The sequence below is a fragment of the Crinia signifera genome, chromosome 2 (genome assembly GCF_055691185.1).
Source record: "Crinia signifera chromosome 2, ASM5569118v1, whole genome shotgun sequence".
Classification (NCBI taxonomy): Eukaryota; Metazoa; Chordata; class Amphibia; order Anura; family Myobatrachidae; genus Crinia; species Crinia signifera.
In genome coordinates, this window is record NC_139218.1 from 188752646 (window position 1) to 188772595 (window position 19950).

At 43.7% G+C, this 19950-nt stretch overlaps 1 protein-coding gene across 3 annotated transcripts in view; it reads right to left on the reverse strand.

Annotated features, from left to right (window-relative positions):
* Window positions 1–19950, reverse strand: part of LOC146060320 (uncharacterized) — a 267579-nt gene that overhangs the window by 111739 nt on the left and 135890 nt on the right. The window lies entirely within an intron of this gene.

Sequence of the window (19950 nt, forward strand, 5' to 3'; positions counted from 1 at the left end):
AGCATTTTTTTTTTGTTCTTCTTTTAAGGCACTCCTAATCCAAAAGTTTGATACATTGTACAATATATTGAACTGAGGAAATTCTGCTTACCTATTGTTACCATTCGATTCTGTTGTGTAGCAGTGGATATAGTTGTGGTTGTGATTGGCCAAATTTTACAATTGGTAGCCATCACTACTGCGTTTGCCAGATGACAGTCAGTACTCTGACATTTGAATCCTGACCGAGGCTATTTTCCCTCATGGGGCTACATGACTAATGGGTAAATAGAACCATTAACGAGCCACTGAGGCCGCAGTGAGCCCACAAAGGGCCCGGCGGTCAGAATTCCAACTGTTGGCCTGTTTTACCACACCCAGTTTTGCCTAGCATGGTGAATAAAACTAATTTTGTTTTGGTGCTTGATCACCAACCCAAGGTGCCCTGGCAAGAGGCACCCCAGTGTGCCTAGGCACGCAATTTTGGGACCATTGCCCTAGATTCATATTTAGTTTAAATAAATTGTTTGTTAAACTCTAAGTATTTGTATTAAACAATATTTTATTATAAAGCCACTCCATAATACATCTAGGTTATCCTACAGCAATATAGGGGTAGTCCAGTGCTGTTCAGTGCAAGGAGGAGTGTTGGGAATTGGGTTGAGAGGCGGATTGTGTGGAGAAGTGCAAATAAAGTTTGGAGTAACAAGAATATGAACAGAGGGGACACTGGGAAGTAGCTAGGGTGTAAAGTGTGACTAGTAACTGGGGCACTAGGGAGACAGCTGGGTAAATAGGGTATTTTTTTAAACACTGAATACACCTATCATAAGGTGCAAATTAATGACTTTGCTTATACAAGAGTACATCAGTAGACATGTGTATTATGACACTAGTCAGTTGATAAGGAAAGGTTTTAAAGTAAGATTTCTACCCTCAAAGAGCATAGCATCAAATGCTGGCAGTTTAAAGTGTTAATGCTGATATTAATATAACCAGAAGGACAATAAGTGAAATGCGCAGTTTACATACTCTTTCCGTAACTTGCGTACCCTTTATCCCTAGCTATGTGAGAACAAAGCATAGCGCAGCGTAGCGGACCTTTTCCTTGTGTTGTACACGCTGGATCAGTGCCAGTAATAGGATATCCAGATTGTGCAAATGAGAGTAAGTCTGACCCTTTGACAAACACGGTGACAGATACAGGTTTATGAAGCCCATTGCTGACATCACACACACACACCTTCCTTTGAAACGCTTTGGTTTTTTTTTCTGATGCTCCCAGAAAACAGCAGGTGTTCACCTCCAAACGCTGACTTCCTGTCACACAAAATGTAAGGGGATTGTGATTTAGATGTGTGAGATTTTTTTCGCTGTTTAATCTCGCGTATGATGTGTGCTGCGATCCATACACTTGCGCGGTCGTTCAATATTTGCAAATTCACACAATAGGGATCAGGTCTGAATCAGCCTTAAATTCTGGATGGAGCTCAATAGTATGAATATTATGTAGGTGCTATGTTGGATGGTTTGGTTGTGATGTCAAAATACAGCCATTCAGAAAATAAGTAGTGTCTATGGTTGTTTTACTCTTACCAATCAGTGAAGAACATTCCTGGGTCTAACCAGCTGACTCCCACACAATGGGTCTGATTCAAGATCAGAACTTTGCAAAACTACAACTGCTGTTGGTGGCTTCCCCGCAACACTCCTGTAAGATTTTGCGGGCACATTGTTATTGTAAAAGGGCTTCCCTATACAGCAGGGGTGGGTAACTTTTTTTTGTGCCAAGGGCCGTTTGTCTGGGGAAAAAATCCTTCGAGGGCCATATGTAAAAATGTATCTTACAAATTGTCCTGCTGGAGCCGTCCCATGCTCCAGATGTTGTAGAACTACATCTGACATAGGAGAAAATGTGGCAATGCATGTTGGGACATGTAGTTTCACAACATCTGGAGGGCCACAGGTTGAAGACCCATGCTCTAGCGGCTGCCGCTGAATAGGACTGACAGTCTTCGGCTGCTGTTGATTAAGAGGAATCTCACGTGAACTACCGACCTCTTGCGAGAATTCCCTTGTACTTGACTCCTGGCAAAGCCACCGGGCGGGTGGGAGGGCCACTCACACCGGCTATGGGGGCTGCATAAGGCCCCCGGGCCTGAGGTTCCCCACCCCTGCTATACAGCAGAGTGCTCGCATACCCCTGGTTGCTCTGCAGCCTAGCTGTAAAGACAGATGCAAAGCAGCCATTTCTTGGGTCGACCCCACTCAGGTGCCGCGTCCTCATGGAGTTGTCAAGACCTTGCCAACAAAACAGTTGCTCTGTGTACTGCTTCCATTTGTTTTGTTTTGTTTTTTTGCAATGCGGCGGCAATACATCATAGCCTTGTGCACTGGGGCATGCTCATATCTGCAAATTGCAATATACATTTACAACTGAATTGTGCCTAATATCCAGTTTCAGACCAGTAAGGGGACCTTCATTATTGTGGGTGCCATATAGCACACCACGGCAAAAATCCAGTAATTATTTTATAGTGTTAATTCCAAATAGATAGTAACACTGAATAAAGCACTATTGTAGGAATAATTATAGGACTTTTACAAGAGCTACAAAGTCATGTTGTAGTGCATGTAAGATATACGTGCACAGTGCATTAGTTGGTCACTGTGTAACCAACTCAAGCTTTGAAGCTGTGGCCACCTGGTGAGGCTAGCAATAAAGAAAGGAGTCGGGGGGGGGGGTGTATTATTCGCCTGGCATAGTTACAAACAGGGCGATATTATAAACTTCATCACCAAAATTAACTGGTACTCTTTACCTAGAACGGCGCCCGCGATCAGAATCGCGGGCGTCGGGGGTAAAAAATCGCGGTAATCGCGGGCATCGCGGGTAAATCGCGGGTACATCAAAATCGGGTACCCGCGATTACCGCGATTTTCCCATAGGGAACAATGTTAAAAAGTCAGATTGATCGCGATTTTGCATTCAATGCCTCAATGCCCGCGATTTTCCCATAGGAATCAATGTTAAATGGGCTACAGAGCCCAAATAGCCCCAATTAACCCTTAAATGTCCCCCAAATTTTTGTACGCCACCCCACGATCCACGCCAACCCGAAGCGTGGCGAGCGCAGCGGTACGCGTCCTCCGACCTTTTCATGCCCTACTATCCACGTCGGCGTGGAGTTGAGAATAGAATAGTGTGGCGAGCGCAGCGAGCCACCGAGCCCGAAGCGTGGCGAGCGGACGCGGATACCTTCACAGGTAAACGCGTCCCTTCGCGGGCTTCACAGGTGTCGGCGTCGCCACGGACACCTGTGAAGTCCGCGAGGGGACGCGTATAACTGTGAAGGTATCCGCGTCCCCTCGCGGGGCTCGCTGCGCTCGCCACGCTTCGGGCTCGGTGGCTCGCTGCGCTCGCCACACTATTCTATTCTCAACTCCACGCCGACGTGGATAGTAGGGCATGAAAAGGTCGGAGGACGCGTACCGCCGCCCCTCGCGGGCTCGCTGCGCTCGCCACGCTTCGGGTTGGCGTGGATCGTGGGGTGGCGTACAAAAATTTGGGGGACATTTAAGGGTTAATTGGGGCTATTTGGGCTCTGTAGCCCATTTAACATTGATTCCTATGGGAAAATCGCGGGCATTGAGGCATTGAATGCAAAATCGCGATCAATCTGACTTTTTAACATTGTTCCCTATGGGGTAATCGCGGGCATCGCGTCGCGGCCGTTTATGTGCTGCCCGCGATGTCGCGATCAACGCGATGGGCGCCGTTCTAGGTAAAGAGTACCAATTAACTTTATCCTATTGCTTTGTGTGTAACCACCTTAACACTTTACCCTTTTTGTCAGACAGCAAAAAATGTGCCATAGACACTACAGGGGAAAGTTAACTAAAGCTTCTACAAATGAAAAGAGGTGATGTTGCTCAGAGCAACCAATCAGATTCTGTCTATGATTTTTAGGAAGAAATATAGAAATTATGGAATCTTGATTGGTTGCCATGGGCAACATCACTTTTTACATTTTGAGAAATTTTAGTAAAATTCATAAGTATAAAATGCTGAGAAACCATTTCTAACAAAAATAGATATACAAGTAAAGAGGGAGAAGAGCACCAAAAAACCAGCAGAAAGAATAACCAGCAGAATAGTAGTCCCAGTGGGATTAAAAACAAAGAAGATACCAGCGCTAGAGGATAAGAAGAAAAACCAGAGTGGAAGCGAACACCTAAGCTCTGTAGCTTGCAAAATACCAGGTTTTTGCCCTCCACTGCCATAATAAAGTCTTCACAAATCAAACTGACAAGGGCCAGCTGTGCAGCAGTGCTGAGCCCTACAAGAAGAGGTTGGCAAAGAAGGTGCAACTCTTTGCAGACAAGGGACAGACAAAACAGGTAAGGCTTCAGTGGGCAGGCCCGGCAACAGGGAGGGGGGGGACCAAAGGGAGCAGCTGTCCCGGGCCCGATGTCCTGAGGGGCCCCAAAACTAGACCCCCACTCAGCCCACAGCCAGTCTGTCCCACACTTTGCAGAAGCCCTGCCCTAGCTCAGATGCTCATCCTCGTTCAGACACATAGAACTCATGGGGGTGGAGCTATAGGTGAACTGTGGGTCGGGGAAGGAGATACAGGGACTTGTTGGGGTGGAGCTACATGGTTTGGGGGTGGAGTTAAGTGGTACGCAGCAGGCTGCTGAGCCTAAGGGCAAGGGGGAGAAGAGAGGCTGCTACAGGGCCACCCAGCCAGTGAGACTGCACTCTGTGGGTGTTTCTAAGGTAAGAGTGATTGTGTGTATATATGTGTGTGGTTTGTTAGGGATAGACTGCAGGGGTGCAGTAAGAGTTAGGCTGCAGAGGTAGGGTAAGGGACCACATCCGTGTAATAAAGCACAGGGTAAGGGAGCACATCAGTGTAATAGAGCGCAGGTCACAAGGTGAAGGAGTGGGTCAGTGTGATATAACATAGGCCACAGTGCGTCCAGTTTATGTTCCAGTATGGTGGTTTGATAGCATTTAATGAGTTGTATGAGGCCCCAAGATTTCTGTTGCTGGCCCTGGTCACGACGGCAGCTCAGCTCTGGTTCCTGCTCCGCCCATAGGATTTGTGAAGTTAGTGTAGGACAGCGGTTCTCAAGCTTTTTTCTCTCCTGTGCCCTTTGAATAGGCTTTTCATTCATGAGAACCCTCTCCACTCAATTTGAAATATCCACAGTACTTACGAGTGGAGTGGAAGTGGGTGGTTGGCTTATTTTTTATGTGTGTCCTTATATTAAGGAGCAGCGGAGGAATAGTGTGCGTCAGTAATGGGGTCCCTCTGTGTGTGGCCTCTGGCTGTGTAATGTTTCTGGGGTTCCCGCTATCACCTGTAGGAATAATGCTGCTGCTTCCTCCATCCATGTCAGCATGGGGCAGATGAAAAATGATGTCTGAGGGCAGCACGGGTAGCTCCCAGTGGATTGCTGGTGGGGCAAAAGCATGAGGAGACGATGATGACACGGCAGCTGGATCCAGAAGTGATGTGACATGGTTCATCTCCACAGCAATGGGAGACTTCTTACCCCATCTGGAGACTTCTTCCTCTTCTTCTGCCATTACCAATATAATTTGCAAGTACCCCCAACTGGTCTGCAGTGTACCCCAGGTTCGGAACCAGTGGTTTAGAAGACAGCTTTATGTTTACACTGTATGTAGATTTCTGTTTGAACACAGACCACCCAAATCTAAACTCTCTCTCTGCACGTTACATCTGCCCCACCTGCAGTGCAACATGGTTTTGTCCATTTGTGTGCTTTTTGCTTTGCTAACAGAGCTAGCCCACATTGCAATTGCAAATTAGTTTGCGATGAATCCAGTGGACGTCTTTATTTCTGGGTAGCAGCAACACTTGCTAACATTAGCCATTCCACAGCCTAGAAAATTGCACTCTCTAAAGTATTAGCAAACAAACATGAATTAGACCCTTTGTTTGATAGCATTACAGTAAGTGGTGCTCTAGCTACAGCTGCTGGGACTGGACGCTACAGAATTGTTCAGCAGCGATACAATCATACTACATTGCCATTAGTTATTTCTAACTAAGTACCCATGATGTCCGGCATCCAGAAGCTGCATCTAGAAAGCGCCCTAATATTCGCAAAGAAAAGATTTTTTTTTTCCTGCTGATTATTCTTATATTATTACACTGAACTTCGTTAAATATAGAGTAGGGTGAGGCTGTGGGGGGGGGGGGGTTAGTTAGGCATTTATCCATTGAAATGTACCCAACACGATATATGGATAGATACAGTAATAGTATCATGGGTTCAATTCTCAACATGGACCTGACTGTGGAGATTGTATATTCCCCCCCATGCTTGCTCTCTGGGTAAACCGGTTTCCTCTCACTGTAAAAAAAAATATAGAGGGAGGATGTCAATGTGATAAAGAACACACTGCAGGGTAAGGGAGTGCATCAGTGTAGTAGAACACAGGGTAAGGGAGTGCATCAGTGTAACAGAGGACAGGGGTGACATCCTGCAAAATGATTGTATATATATACTGTGCCTTCACAGAAGGCGATAAAAACTATCTTAGAAAGCATGACTTTTATTATATAACTTATGGTATATCAATTTAATGGACTGTGCCACCTGGAGAAGCTAAATACCAGATCAATTCAAATGTCCTGTACAGAGAGGCTTGAGGACAGACATAAACAAAATCCATGTCAATAAAGTTATCTGGCTCGTGGAGTAGCAGGCATAAGCAGGGCAGGCGACAGGGGGGGTCAAGGGGGACACCTGTACCGGGCCCCAAGCTTGTGAGGGGCCCCAAAGTTCTGACGGGCTGTAAGCATAGCTGCGGCAGTGCCTAGAAATGGTTTATAAAGGCACCCACCTGGATTCCTGTAAGGGTACTTACCCAGACACCCGTCCAGTATTAGTGAATATTAATTGTGTCTTTTGTAATAATAAAAAAAACACATTCAATAAGTGGTATACAAAAAATGTTCTTCTCAAGGGGGCGTTGTTAGGGGGTCCTGAAGATATCAGTGTACCGGGCCCCAAGATTTCTGTTGCCAGCCCTGGGCATAAGGAAGCGCGAGGAGAAAGGGAGATAAGAAAACAGCTGGTAAAGGCTGTTATGGCAGTTCCCCTCAGAAAAGGAGAAGTTAACAGCAGAGCTAAGCAGCAGGCAGGGCGGACAGCGGTGCTGGAGAGCAAGGACGGAGCTTACCAGCAGGAGAGATCAGGCCAGGCAGTCCCCAGCCAACCTGGTGTGCCGAAGCTGAGGAGGTGCGGCGGTGCAGGTTTAGTAGCAGCAGACAGAAGCTCCAGGTGGAGAAGTCCGGTCCGATGGGCGGCATCGTGATAAGGAGGCGGGCCGAGTCAGTGAAGAGCCGAATCCTGCAGCGTCATCGCTGGGCGGCATCCGGAGGCGGAGATCCGGCAACCCTGCGGCCTAACGAGAGAAGGAGGGGTGTGGTGAGTAACACCTCCCCAGTCCAGCCTCTGGCAGAGTCTATAGTTCAGCCAGACATAGGGAGGAGGCGGCAGCTGAGGCGGAGGGCTGAGCCGCAGTGACGCAGCAGTTTAGTGACAGGCTGTAGGCCTGAGGGGACGGATGTCAAGGTGGGGGGAAGTTCTGCCCCAGACTTCCCTGTCATGGTAAAAGGGAGAGCAGCCCACAGAACTGTATTCACGGAGATGGCACAGGGCACATATTAGACAGAGTGGGCAAATAAGGGGACAGAGAGTGCAGCCTCCAAGTATACGTCGCCCAGCACCTTGCTCTGGACTGTGCAACATTGTAGCCACGCCATAAGCTGACAGCCTATGATAGAGGGGAACTGTCAGTTACAAAGAGATAAACTGAGCGGTAGAGATAATAACATCAGATGCTAGGTATAGCGCATCCATCGACAATAGTAGCTAACTACTAGGGCTAAACCCGGCTTAAGCCAGGGGACGCCCACTGCGGTGACCAGAGTTAACCAGCACAAAGTACAGAGTCAGCATAGGCATTGGTGAAAGTGAAAGTAGCTATTTTAGCTAGCGGCTTATTGAGTGCAGTGTTATTCCTTCTCCGATCTATTTGTGAAGGAGGGCTAAACCCGACTTAAAGGTCAGGGGACGCCCACAGAAGATTCAATATTCACCGCCTCGTAGAGAAAGGTCAGCCGGAGGATCTAGTTCAGCAAAGGGCTAATTCTTCAGTCGTCCCTCAGGATAGTCAAGGTTCTCTTTCTAACATAGTCTGTGCACAGTGAAGTTCAGTGAGTTCTATAACTACAGTATATGCTGCAGCAGCTTGTATAGTGACAGGGATAGACTGTTGTGAACTGAAGAGACACCTAGTGGTTACTGGCTAATATAGTTCAAGATTGATATAGTAGAAAGTTATATAGCATTAGAGTATTGGAGGCTGACTAAGCCTTGGCTGGCTATAGAAATCTGGCTTTAGAAATTTTGTCAGAATTCAAAGTAGGAAGATTCTAAGTAGGAATATACAACCGCACACTGTCGCCTAGACTTAGCCTGGACTTGCTGTGACATAACTCCCGTCTTATTCTCTTCTCATTGCAGGTAAAATTCCATTCATGCAACAGTCATATTTGAACTAGCATCACTGTGATTAGTATACTGCTTTGTCCTAGGTAAAATTCCATTCATGCAACAGTCATATTTGAACTAGCATCACTGTGATTAGTATACTGCTTTGTCCTAGGTAAAATTCCATTCATGCAACAGTCATATTTGAACTAGCATCACTGTGATTAGTATACTGCTTTGTCCTAGGTAAAATTCCATTCATGCAACAGTCATATTTGAACTAGCATCACTGTGATTAGTATACTGCTTTGTCCTAGGTAAAATTCCATTCATGCAACAGTCATATTTGAACTAGCATCACTGTGATTAGTATACTGCTTTGTCCTAGGTAAAATTCCATTCATGCAACAGTCATATTTGAACTAGCATCACTGTGATTAGTATACTGCTTTGTCCTAGGTAAAATTCCATTCATGCAACAGTCATATTTGAACTAGCATCACTGTGATTAGTATACTGCTTTGTCCTAGGTAAAATTCCATTCATGCAACAGTCATATTTGAACTAGCATCACTGTGATTAGTATACTGCTTTGTCCTAGGTAAAATTCCAATCATGCAACAGTCATATTTGAACTAGCATCACTGTGATTAGTATACTGCTTTGTCCTAGGTAAAATTTCATTCATGCAACAGTCATATTTGAACTAGCATCACTGTGATTAGTATACTGCTTTGTCCTAGGTAAAATTCCATTCATGCAACAGTCATATTTGAACTAGCATCACTGTGATTAGTATACTGCTTTGTCCTAGGTAAAATTCCATTCATGCAACAGTCATATTTGAACTAGCATCACTGTGATTAGTATACTGCTTTGTCCTAGGTAAAATTCCATTCATGCAACAGTCATATTTGAACTAGCATCACTGTGATTAGTATACTGCTTTGTCCTAGGTAAAATTCCATTCATGCAACAGTCATATTTGAACTAGCATCACTGTGATTAGTATACTGCTTTGTCCTAGGTAAAATTTTCATTCATGCAACAGTCATATTTGAACTAGCATCACTGTGATTAGTATACTGCTTTGTCCTAGGTAAAATTTCATTCATGCAACAGTCATATTTGAACTAGCATCACTGTGATTAGTATACTGCTTTGTCCTAGGTAAAATTCCATTCATGCAACAGTCATATTTGAACTAGCATCACTGTGATTAGTATACTGCTTTGTCCTAGGTAAAATTCCATTCATGCAACAGTCATATTTGAACTAGCATCACTGTGATTAGTATACTGCTTTGTCCTAGGTACAATTCCATTCATGCAACAGTCATATTTGAACTAGCATCACTGTGATTAGTATACTGCTTTGTCCTAGGTAAAATTCCATTCATGCAACAGTCATATTTGAACTAGCATCACTGTGATTAGTATACTGCTTTGTCCTAGGTAAAATTCCATTCATGCAACAGTCATATTTGAACTAGCATCACTGTGATTAGTATACTGCTTTGTCCTAGGTAAAATTCCATTCATGCAACAGTCATATTTGAACTAGCATCACTGTGATTAGTATACTGCTTTGTCCTAGGTAAAATTCCATTCATGCAACAGTCATATTTGAACTAGCATCACTGTGATTAGTATACTGCTTTGTCCTAGGTAAAATTCCATTCATGCAACAGTCATATTTGAACTAGCATCACTGTGATTAGTATACTGCTTTGTCCTAGGTAAAATTCCATTCATGCAACAGTCATATTTGAACTAGCATCACTGTGATTAGTATACTGCTTTGTCCTAGGTAAAATTCCATTCATGCAACAGTCATATTTGAACTAGCATCACTGTGATTAGTATACTGCTTTGTCCTAGGTAAAATTCCATTCATGCAACAGTCATATTTGAACTAGCATCACTGTGATTAGTATACTGCTTTGTCCTAGGTAAAATTCCATTCATGCAACAGTCATATTTGAACTAGCATCACTGTGATTAGTATACTGCTTTGTCCTAGGTAAAATTCCATTCATGCAACAGTCATATTTGAACTAGCATCACTGTGATTAGTATACTGCTTTGTCCTAGGTAAAATTCCATTCATGCAACAGTCATATTTGAACTAGCATCACTGTGATTAGTATCTTGATTTGTCCTAGGTAAAATTCCATTCATGCAACAGTCATATTTGAACTAGCATCACTGTGATTAGTATCTTGCTTTGTCTTAGGTAAAATTCCATTCATGCAACAGTCATATTTGAACTAGCATCACTGTGATTAGTATACTGCTTTGTCCTAGGTAAAATTCCATTCATGCAACAGTCATATTTAAACTAGCATCACTGTGATTAGTATCTTGCTTTGTCTTAGGTAAATGTACAAATTTATTTTTAAAATTAGATAGTGACTTAAAATTGACTAGTGACTTGGACATGGTCTGTAACATCTCACCATTTGCTTATCTCAGTTTTATTGCTCACTTTCTCTAGTGGGAGAGGGGCATTGGGTGCGGTCTTAATTACTGAAGTTAGAAACAGCTTTTACAGATCTACTTATTAGAGTATTGGAGGCTGACTAAGCCTTGGCTGGCTATAGAAATCTGGCTTTAGAAATTTTGTCAGAATTCAAAGTAGGAAGATTCTAAGTAGGAATATACAACCGCACACTGTCGCCTAGACTTAGCCTGGTCTTAAACTGGACAGAAACTGAAGGAAACTACAATCAACACAAGTGCAACTCTTAACTGCTAAAACTTTGAATATTACTCTTTCTGCTTGCATTTGCACTGTCTGTTTTAAAAATGCCCAGCTGTACCTCTAATGACTTTAGCTCTCCTGCTCTTCCATTGATAATAGGTGTCCCCCAACATTTTATTCTTGGCCCTCTTCTTCTCTGTCTCTACATGTCCTCCCTGGGTGAGCTTATTTGCTCACTTAACTTCCACTACCACCTCTATGCTGATAATACTAAAATCTACCGATCCTTTCCTGATCTCTCTCCCTCTATCCTCACTCATACCTCCAACTGTTTCTCTGCTGTCTACTCTTGGATGACCCAGCACTTTTTTAGACTTAAAATATTAAAGACTAAGCTGACCTCTTCCCACCCTCCTGCATAAAACCTGACAATCTCTCAACCTAACCTGTCTAAGCTCACTTCTTCGCCTTCTGTGTCACCCCAGTCTGTCTAACCCTCCCCTTTAGAATGTAAGCTCTCACGAGCAGGGCCCTCTCTCCTTATGTGCCTTTCTTAGAATATATAAACCTCTGCCACCCTGATAATTGCTTCAGTGTCCTGTCCCCTGGTGCACCTATCCATATTAACCATGTACTTGTCCGAAACTGTCTTGTACTGTAATTTGTTATGTGTTTTTGATTATAACTATGCTCTGTAAAGCGCTGCGGAATCTGTGTGCGCTATATAAGAAACTGTTAATAAATAAATATAGCATAATTGATGGAATTTACACTGTATTAATATTTGAGCTTACCTGTTGGTAGGAATTAGTGTAGCTCGAACTTATAGAGTCTTAAAAGTAACTAAACTGTTATTAGCATTTAGCGATACACTCAGAGAGGAGTAACCTTATTGCGCAATAATACCATAAGTATGTGCTAAGTATAATCCGTGAGCTTTAGATAAGGAAAGTTTATATCGTAGAAAGCGACTGTTATTTAAATGTGTTAACCTGTGACAACCAAGGTAAGATTGCATGATCTTGGAACCAAGGAAGGCAGAAAGAGGAACCGGATATCCTGCAGGGAATTCACGTTCCGGTCTACTAAAGTCTGAGCTGCAATCTGGTTGTTAAACCTTAGGCATCTGTTTGTCGCTTATATTGTGTAAGTCATTTTATTTGTGTAATTGTCCTTGTGAAATCGTTATAATAAATAAAACGGTTCAACTATACGTGGTTTTACCTGGAAGAAAGAAAAAGTTAAGTCACCTATTGACCTTCATACTTACCTGGTCGTAAGGAGGGGTGAGAAGGGTAACGGTGTGCGTCATTGTTATAGAGCACAGGGTAAGGGAGAGTGTCAGTGTAATAGATCGCAGGCTGTGGGGTGAGGGAGTGTGTCAGTGTGATAGAACGCAGGCCACAGTGCTTCCAGTTTATGGTCCAGCAAAGGGGGTTGATAGTGTTGGAGGAGGTGCGGGCCCTCAGATATATCATTGCATGGGGCCCCAAGATTTCTGTTGCAGGCCCTGTCTGTGGGGCACATGTATTTGATAGTCATTAGGCCAGAATTGATTTGGCAAGCTCTGGGGTACTATGCCCCATCCCACACCTTACTGACAAATTAAGTTAGTTACAAACTTCCAATTGCTAAATTAGTCATTGGTTGGGGGTGGGGTTGTCGCTGGAGGTGCCTGAACAAAGATGCAGTGACTTCTAGTGAAATCACTACTTCCCACAGTCCTTTAATTGTGGTGTGGGCTTTTTTAAATCTCCTGCCGCCAATTGAGTTCTTCCCTATTAGTGAAGCATTAGCTGTAACATGGACATTATTATGATGTGGAGAAGGGAGTCAGTGCAGTAGTAGTGTTATGGAACTGTTAAAAACTGATGAGGAAGATTGTGAAGTGCCTCCTGAATAGTTGTGACATTCCTTTGCCCATTTAATCTTGCACCATATAAATTTGTGCAGATAAATTAACAAATTTTGTTTACTGTAGTAGACAAACAGTGTTGCCAAATCGCCAAAATTGAGTTCTCCCTAAAGATGCCCTGACACAGATAGATATCGGATCCAATCTGATATCTATCCAATTTAATTTGAAATTCAGTACACCCCTGATCATGGTCACACACAGAACATTTGAGTAAACAATCCGAGGATTTACTCTTTTTAGTGTGGCCATAATCAGGGGTTTTTGGGGTCTGCTGCTCCACCTGCCACTGGACCCCCCACACTCCTGAAGCTGGCATACAGAGAGAGAGGCTGGTGCTGACAGGCCGAGAGAGCTCTCTCAGCCAATCGGCAGCCACTCTATTTTGTGGTGGAGGTGCGGTGCCCAGGGGGATACCAATGCTGGGACATGGCCACATCATTCATCATGCCTACACAGGGTCATTCATCATTCCGCCCGCTGAAGGGAACAGCAGGCTCGATGAACAACCCAAGGACACCCGTATTGGATCATCATTAAGCCCACACGCGGTAAGTTTTTAAACAATTGGTCGATGCTAATAGTCAGAAATGGACATATTGTTAAAAAAAAACTCTTACTGTGTGTGGGCACCTTAGGGGCCTGATTCAGACCCGTTCGATAGGCAGCAGTTAAGTGCCACCCTCCACTCCGATGAACGCCCCGCGCCACCCACATCCCCTCGGTAACATGCGAAAGGGTGAGTCTGAGAACACATCCTCTCGCGACTATCAAATGATTTCTCTCCCCTTTGGAAATTAAACTCAGTGAAAACTTTCTTGGATGGCTCGTACTGGACCTGATGCAGGTTCCTGGATATCCTTGGTAGACACCGTAGTGCATGGGTCTTCAAACTGCGGCCCTCCAGATGTTGTGAAACTACAAACCCCAGCATGCCTTGCCACAGTTTTGCTATAAGGGAGTGTTAAAACTGTGGCAAGGCATGCTGGGATTTGTAGTTTCACAACATCTGGAGGGCCACAGTTTGAAGACCCATGCCGTAGTGTGTCAAGAAAAATTTGCACATATTTCCAGGCAAACAACAGGCAAATTTTTATAAAATTTGGGATAGATGGCTTGTCTCCCCATATGGAAAGGGTGCTCACTTGTCTATAGTGCAATCTAGCTAAAATGATAGTATACGATGACTTTTAGTATATCGATTCCAGCTTTTTATTTATATATAACCAATGTTTGTTATGTCATTACTCAACAGTTGAACCTGGTATTTGCAGTATTTTAATACAATCTATATTACAAATGTGTTTGTTTGCTGTAAAAACTATGCCTTCTGTTTGTAGATTTTATTATTTCAGTCTGTGCTTTTGAAAAGTGTTGTATTGTGCTTCCTTTTTTTTGTATTTGTTTTGTTTTGTTATCTCTTGATAAACAAATAAAGATTATTGAATTAAAAAAAGTCAGTGAAAACTGAAGGTGCCCATACACGTTACAATTATTGTATACAATATCACATCTCATAGCATATCGGTTTTGCGATGAAATCAGATGAGATGAGATCTAGTACAAAAAGTATGTGCTGCACATACTTTTTGTACTAGATCTCATCTCATCTGATCTCATCGCAAAACCAATATGCTATGTGATATTGTATACAATATTGTATACAATAATTGTAACGTGTATGGGCACCTTGAATTTTATTTCAGCCACAGATGGCTGAATATGGGGCTGGCGCTAATGTCATATGACAACAGTTGCCGACCCCAAGCAGGCATCGGCTCACCTGCATTCCCAGGGGAACGCCCAGCGTTTTCATGGAGTTGCCCATAAAATGGTGAGCATTCCATTGTCCACTCCAGCCAGGGACGTGCAGTCAGGGGAGGCAGGGGAGGCAGAGCCTCCCCTGTCATTAATGATTAATATAATAATACAATTCAAAGAAAATACTTATGACACATATTATGTGTCATAAGTCTATGCTTTGTATTATTATAATCATTTACCAATTTTTTTTTATTAGTTTATGAGGCATCGAGAGCGATGCCTCCCGCTGTCTATATTAAAGCAGCAGACACAGGGGCGGGCAGTGGGCAGGGCTGAGCTCCGGGGCTGTAAACGCTCATTTAGAAAACTCATATAGGCGGCACCTATGGCAGTGCCTCGGTGACAGGGACGTGCATTCTGCCTATATGAAAGCACACCCCTGTCACTGAGGCAGAAGTGATTGGGCACAGTGGTGCTGTCTCAGTGACAAGGGCGTGCTTTCATATAGGCAGAAAGCACGTCCCTGACCGTCACCGTAGCTCTTCTATAGGTGAGGTGCCCGCCGTTTATAGCACAGTCACAGTGCAATTTTTATAAGTGTTTTGCCGGGGGGGCAATCGTATTGCAGTTTAAGAGTATAATTTTACCCATCGGTCGTGATGTCCCTGTACGACTGCTGCCTGTGGCAATGTTTCCTTCTCACTATACACTATATTCAGGTAGAACAGTATGGCATAGAATGGCAAATGCCCATGGATCACATCATGTTTGCTGAAAATCAAATATCTCTATGTCTGTTACTGTGCATTTTTTAAAGAAAGGATGTTGCTATTGGCAACCAATCATAATCTATTCTTTTAGCCCCTTCTACAAGATAATAGTTCGTATCTGATTAGTTGCCCATAGCAACATCTGAGATAGACCGCCCGTCCTAATGAATTCCCCCCGATATCTCATCCTTTTGAGGTTATTTCAACACAACAAAGCAACTAGCTACTTGCCAGAAGGCTGTTATAATATATAATATAATATTTTTGGTTGGAAAGTGTTAAACCGTGAGCTAAGAGCTCGCTGTTCATATAATATTTATCTGGCCTAGCACAGAGTTGGGAATATGTCATGTGAATCCTGCCTTATCTGGACCATCAATTATTTACCTGCCAGGTGAGGAGGATCTGTTCACAAATATACTTGCCATTTACCCTGCTTATATTTTCGATTGTAAGCTCCACTGGGGCAGGGACTGATGTGAATTGCCAAATATATTCTGTAAAGCGCTGCGGAATATGTGTGCGCTATATAAAGAACTGGTAATAAATAAATACAGATACAGTATATAGCCATCTTTGCTTTCTCATTTTCAAAGTCTATCCTAAGGAAGTCACTGAAAATCTTTAAAGTTTTGGGAGAAGTAGACATAGCATCCAATCAGTTCTACCTATTCTTTTATAGGATGCGCTTGAAAAATGCTTTCTCAAAAAGCTGATTGGTTGCTGTAGGTAACTTCTCCAGTGGTCCACTTCGACACTCTTTTTTACGTGCTTGATGCCTCATCAACGACTTACTTGTGCAAGTACTTAATTTACACCATAATCTTCTCTCATACTAAGATTCCCAGTGATACTTTGCAAGCTGTTATAAGAGTGACAGTAAATTGCACTCATTATACAGTGGTTAGTGGATGTAAGGGTATGGTCAGACTAGGGCATGAAGGGCAAACCAGGGAAAAGTAATGCTAAGGGCCTGCTGACGGCATAATGCTGACGAGTGGTGGCATAATGCTGAAGTGGTGTGCAAAGGCTCTTGAATACTGTAGGTTTGGCCAGATGCCTGAGGGACAGAATGAAAGACGAATATCAGCACTGCATCACCTCACTTAAAAGATGCAGGGCAGACAGGGCCATATTAAGGCTTGGGAGGACCTGGGGTACTTAAGACAGGGGGGGGGGGGGGGGACACTGATAAAAATAATATTAGATTGCGCATACTTCCCAATGTGACACATTCCAGGAGGCACAAAATGCTATCTGGACTTCCTCTTTATATATGATCGGGGGTCACCTGTGTCGAACTATGTAATTTGTATTAAAGGAATTTCAGCACAGGTGATTGCAATCATAAATTAAGTGGGAAGTCCAGGTAGAGAGGATGGGGTCATATTGGGATGTATGGCTTATGTATATTAGATTTAAACTAATAGTTTAATAATGGCTGGGTACAGGGTCGGTGCTAGGGTGTTTGGCGCCCCCCTGCAAACTATAAATGTGAGCCCTCTCTCCCATACCTTATAAAAGAGAGCACATGCTGTAGGCAAATGCCACAAAAATGGGAGTGATTCAAAAGGGTTTTGTCCCTTATTCACATTACAACACAAAGTAGAGCACATTATTTAATGTTCATTCTAGCACCTCATATCTTTCAAAACCTGTGCAATTCCTCTTCACAGCCTGGGGTGTCGTTCTCTGCTGTGCTGCTGCTAGCACAGGGTGATCTGTATTTCAGCACTGATATGCAGACCAGACTTGCTAGAAGAACCACAGCAGAGTTAAACAACGTATGGCAGGGAATAGGAGCACAGCACAGATTTTGAAAGATGCAGTACACTGGAATAAACACTAATATTGTTACTTCAGACAATAGTACCCCTTACACACATTATGCTACACAATAGTGACCCTACAGTAGTGTACAGAAGTGAAGCTGGCACCTAATGCACACAGCAGAGACCCTTGCACATAATGCCCACAGTAGTGACCCTCACACATAATGCACACAGTGGTGCCCCTCACACATAATGCATACAGTGGTGCCCCTCACACAATAGTGCCCCTACATTAGTGTTCAGAAGTACCCCTTGCACATAATGCCTACAGTAGTGCGTTTTACACATAATGCACAGTAGTGCCCCTTACACATAAAGCCTTATTCTAGTTCTGACAAAATGCTTCTTAGATGGACAAAACCATGTGCACTGCAGGTGGGGCAGATGTTACTTGTGCAGAGAGAATTAGATTTGGGTGGGGTTTTACTTCAAAGTGAGATCTATATTGCAGTGTAAAAATAAAGCAGCCAGTATTTACCCTGCACAGAAACAAAATAACTCACCCAAATCTAATTCTCCCTGCACATTTTACACCTGCCCCCCTGCAGTGCACATGGGGCCTTATTTTGGTTAATTCTTTCTGACAAAATCCTTCTTAGATGGGCAAAACCATGTGCACTGCAGGTGGGGCAGATGTAACATGTGCAGAGAGAATTCGATTTGGGTGGGGTTTTACTTCAAAGTGAGATCTATATTGCAGTGTAAAAATAAAGCAGTCAGTATTTTCCCTGCACAGAAACAAAATTACTCACCCAAATCTAATTCTCTCTGCACATGTTACATCTGCCCCCCCTGCAGTGCACATGGTTTTGTCCATCTAAGAAGGATTTTGTCAGAAAGAATGAACCAAAATAAGGCCCATGGTTTTGTCCATCTAAGAAGGATTTTGCCAGAAAGAGTGAACTAGAATAAGGCCCATAATGCCCACAGTAGTGACGCTTACACATAGGGGGTTATTCTGCTTGGTACGGTGGGATCGTATACGGGCGGATCAGGTTTTTTTTTTTTATTTGCGCATGCGTAGCTTTTGCAATGCGCATGTGTGGCGACCTCACACCGCTCACGGACGGGTCTCTCCGTGCGAAAAAACCTGTCCGCAAGAGCACGTCATTGTGTGCGGCAAGTGGGCGTTTTTATGGGAGAGGCCAGAATAATGAGGAAAACTGGGCGTACACGGGGCTGTGCACACAAAATGCACGGTGCCACAACCGCCTCGATCGGCGAACGCACCGTGCATTTTGGCCCAAAAACAGGCGGACACCAAAGATAGCTCCAGACCTCCCCTAGAGATACCGTATGAGAGCGGACGCCTGGGGAATGTAATAAGCAATGCTGCAGGCTATTAAGTGAAAACCATTATTTCACTACCTGCAAGCCACACACAGCCCTCAAACACATTGGAACCTTATCTTTCTACACTTCAACATGTAAAGGTTGCTTTAATTTTAGGTAAGATTTATTCTAAGACCTGCTTATATATGTCAAGGTAGTTATTTTATAACCATCTACACCCATTCAGAAAGTGTTTTTGTATACTTTAAAAAGCAGGACACTCAATTCACAGAAGTCGACATGTGTCAACTTTTTTACTGTAACACAAACATAACTTTATTTAAAAGTTAAACCAATGTGGGGACACATAGATAGTGAGAAAAATGCCACATTAGAACATAATAAATATACATGTAATGAGGGTTAAAATGTTGTTTTATTTGGTTCTTTAATAAGGTAGACAATTGAGGTAATAGAAAACAATTATTGAATAACAGTTAGAATAAGTAATTAATTGTCTTAATTATAGTTCAAAGGCAAGATTTGCAGGCCCATATATGTGAAGGGTATGCCACCATGCACGGACGTACGCTCCCTCGCATGATCGGTGACACACGCTGAGTTTTCCATTGAAAAAAGGCGAGACCCATCCGTGCACTGTGGCGTACGCTCAGATATACGGAAGGTGTCTGTGTGAAAACAGACAACATCCGTCCGTACACGGTGGCGTACGCTGATGTACGCCAGGTATCGGTGGCTAAGAGGGAGATCCGTCCGTGCACGGTGGCGTACGCTCAAGTGTACGCCACTCCCCATTGTCGGTGTTTGTGACCGTCCGTGTGCGGCTGTTCTGTGGGCGGACTTTCGCTCACTGCGAGCATACGGGAAACGTACGGTGAAACGGACTGTACGTACGTTTCACCGACCTAACCAGAATAAGGCCCTAAGTGAGCCTCACCTACACTTACATCACATGACTAGACAGTGAATGAGGCAGCATGGCAGGAAGAGCTGTCCTGAAGATAGGTACTAATGATGGGAAGCTGATAGGCTAGAAAGAGAATCTGAGATGCCAGTGGGGGGTCCAGGCGGGATTGGTGAGAGGGAGATACTGGCACTGGCCCATTACACACCCCACTGGCCCCAGTCTCACTTTCCTTTGCCATGACTGACATAGATT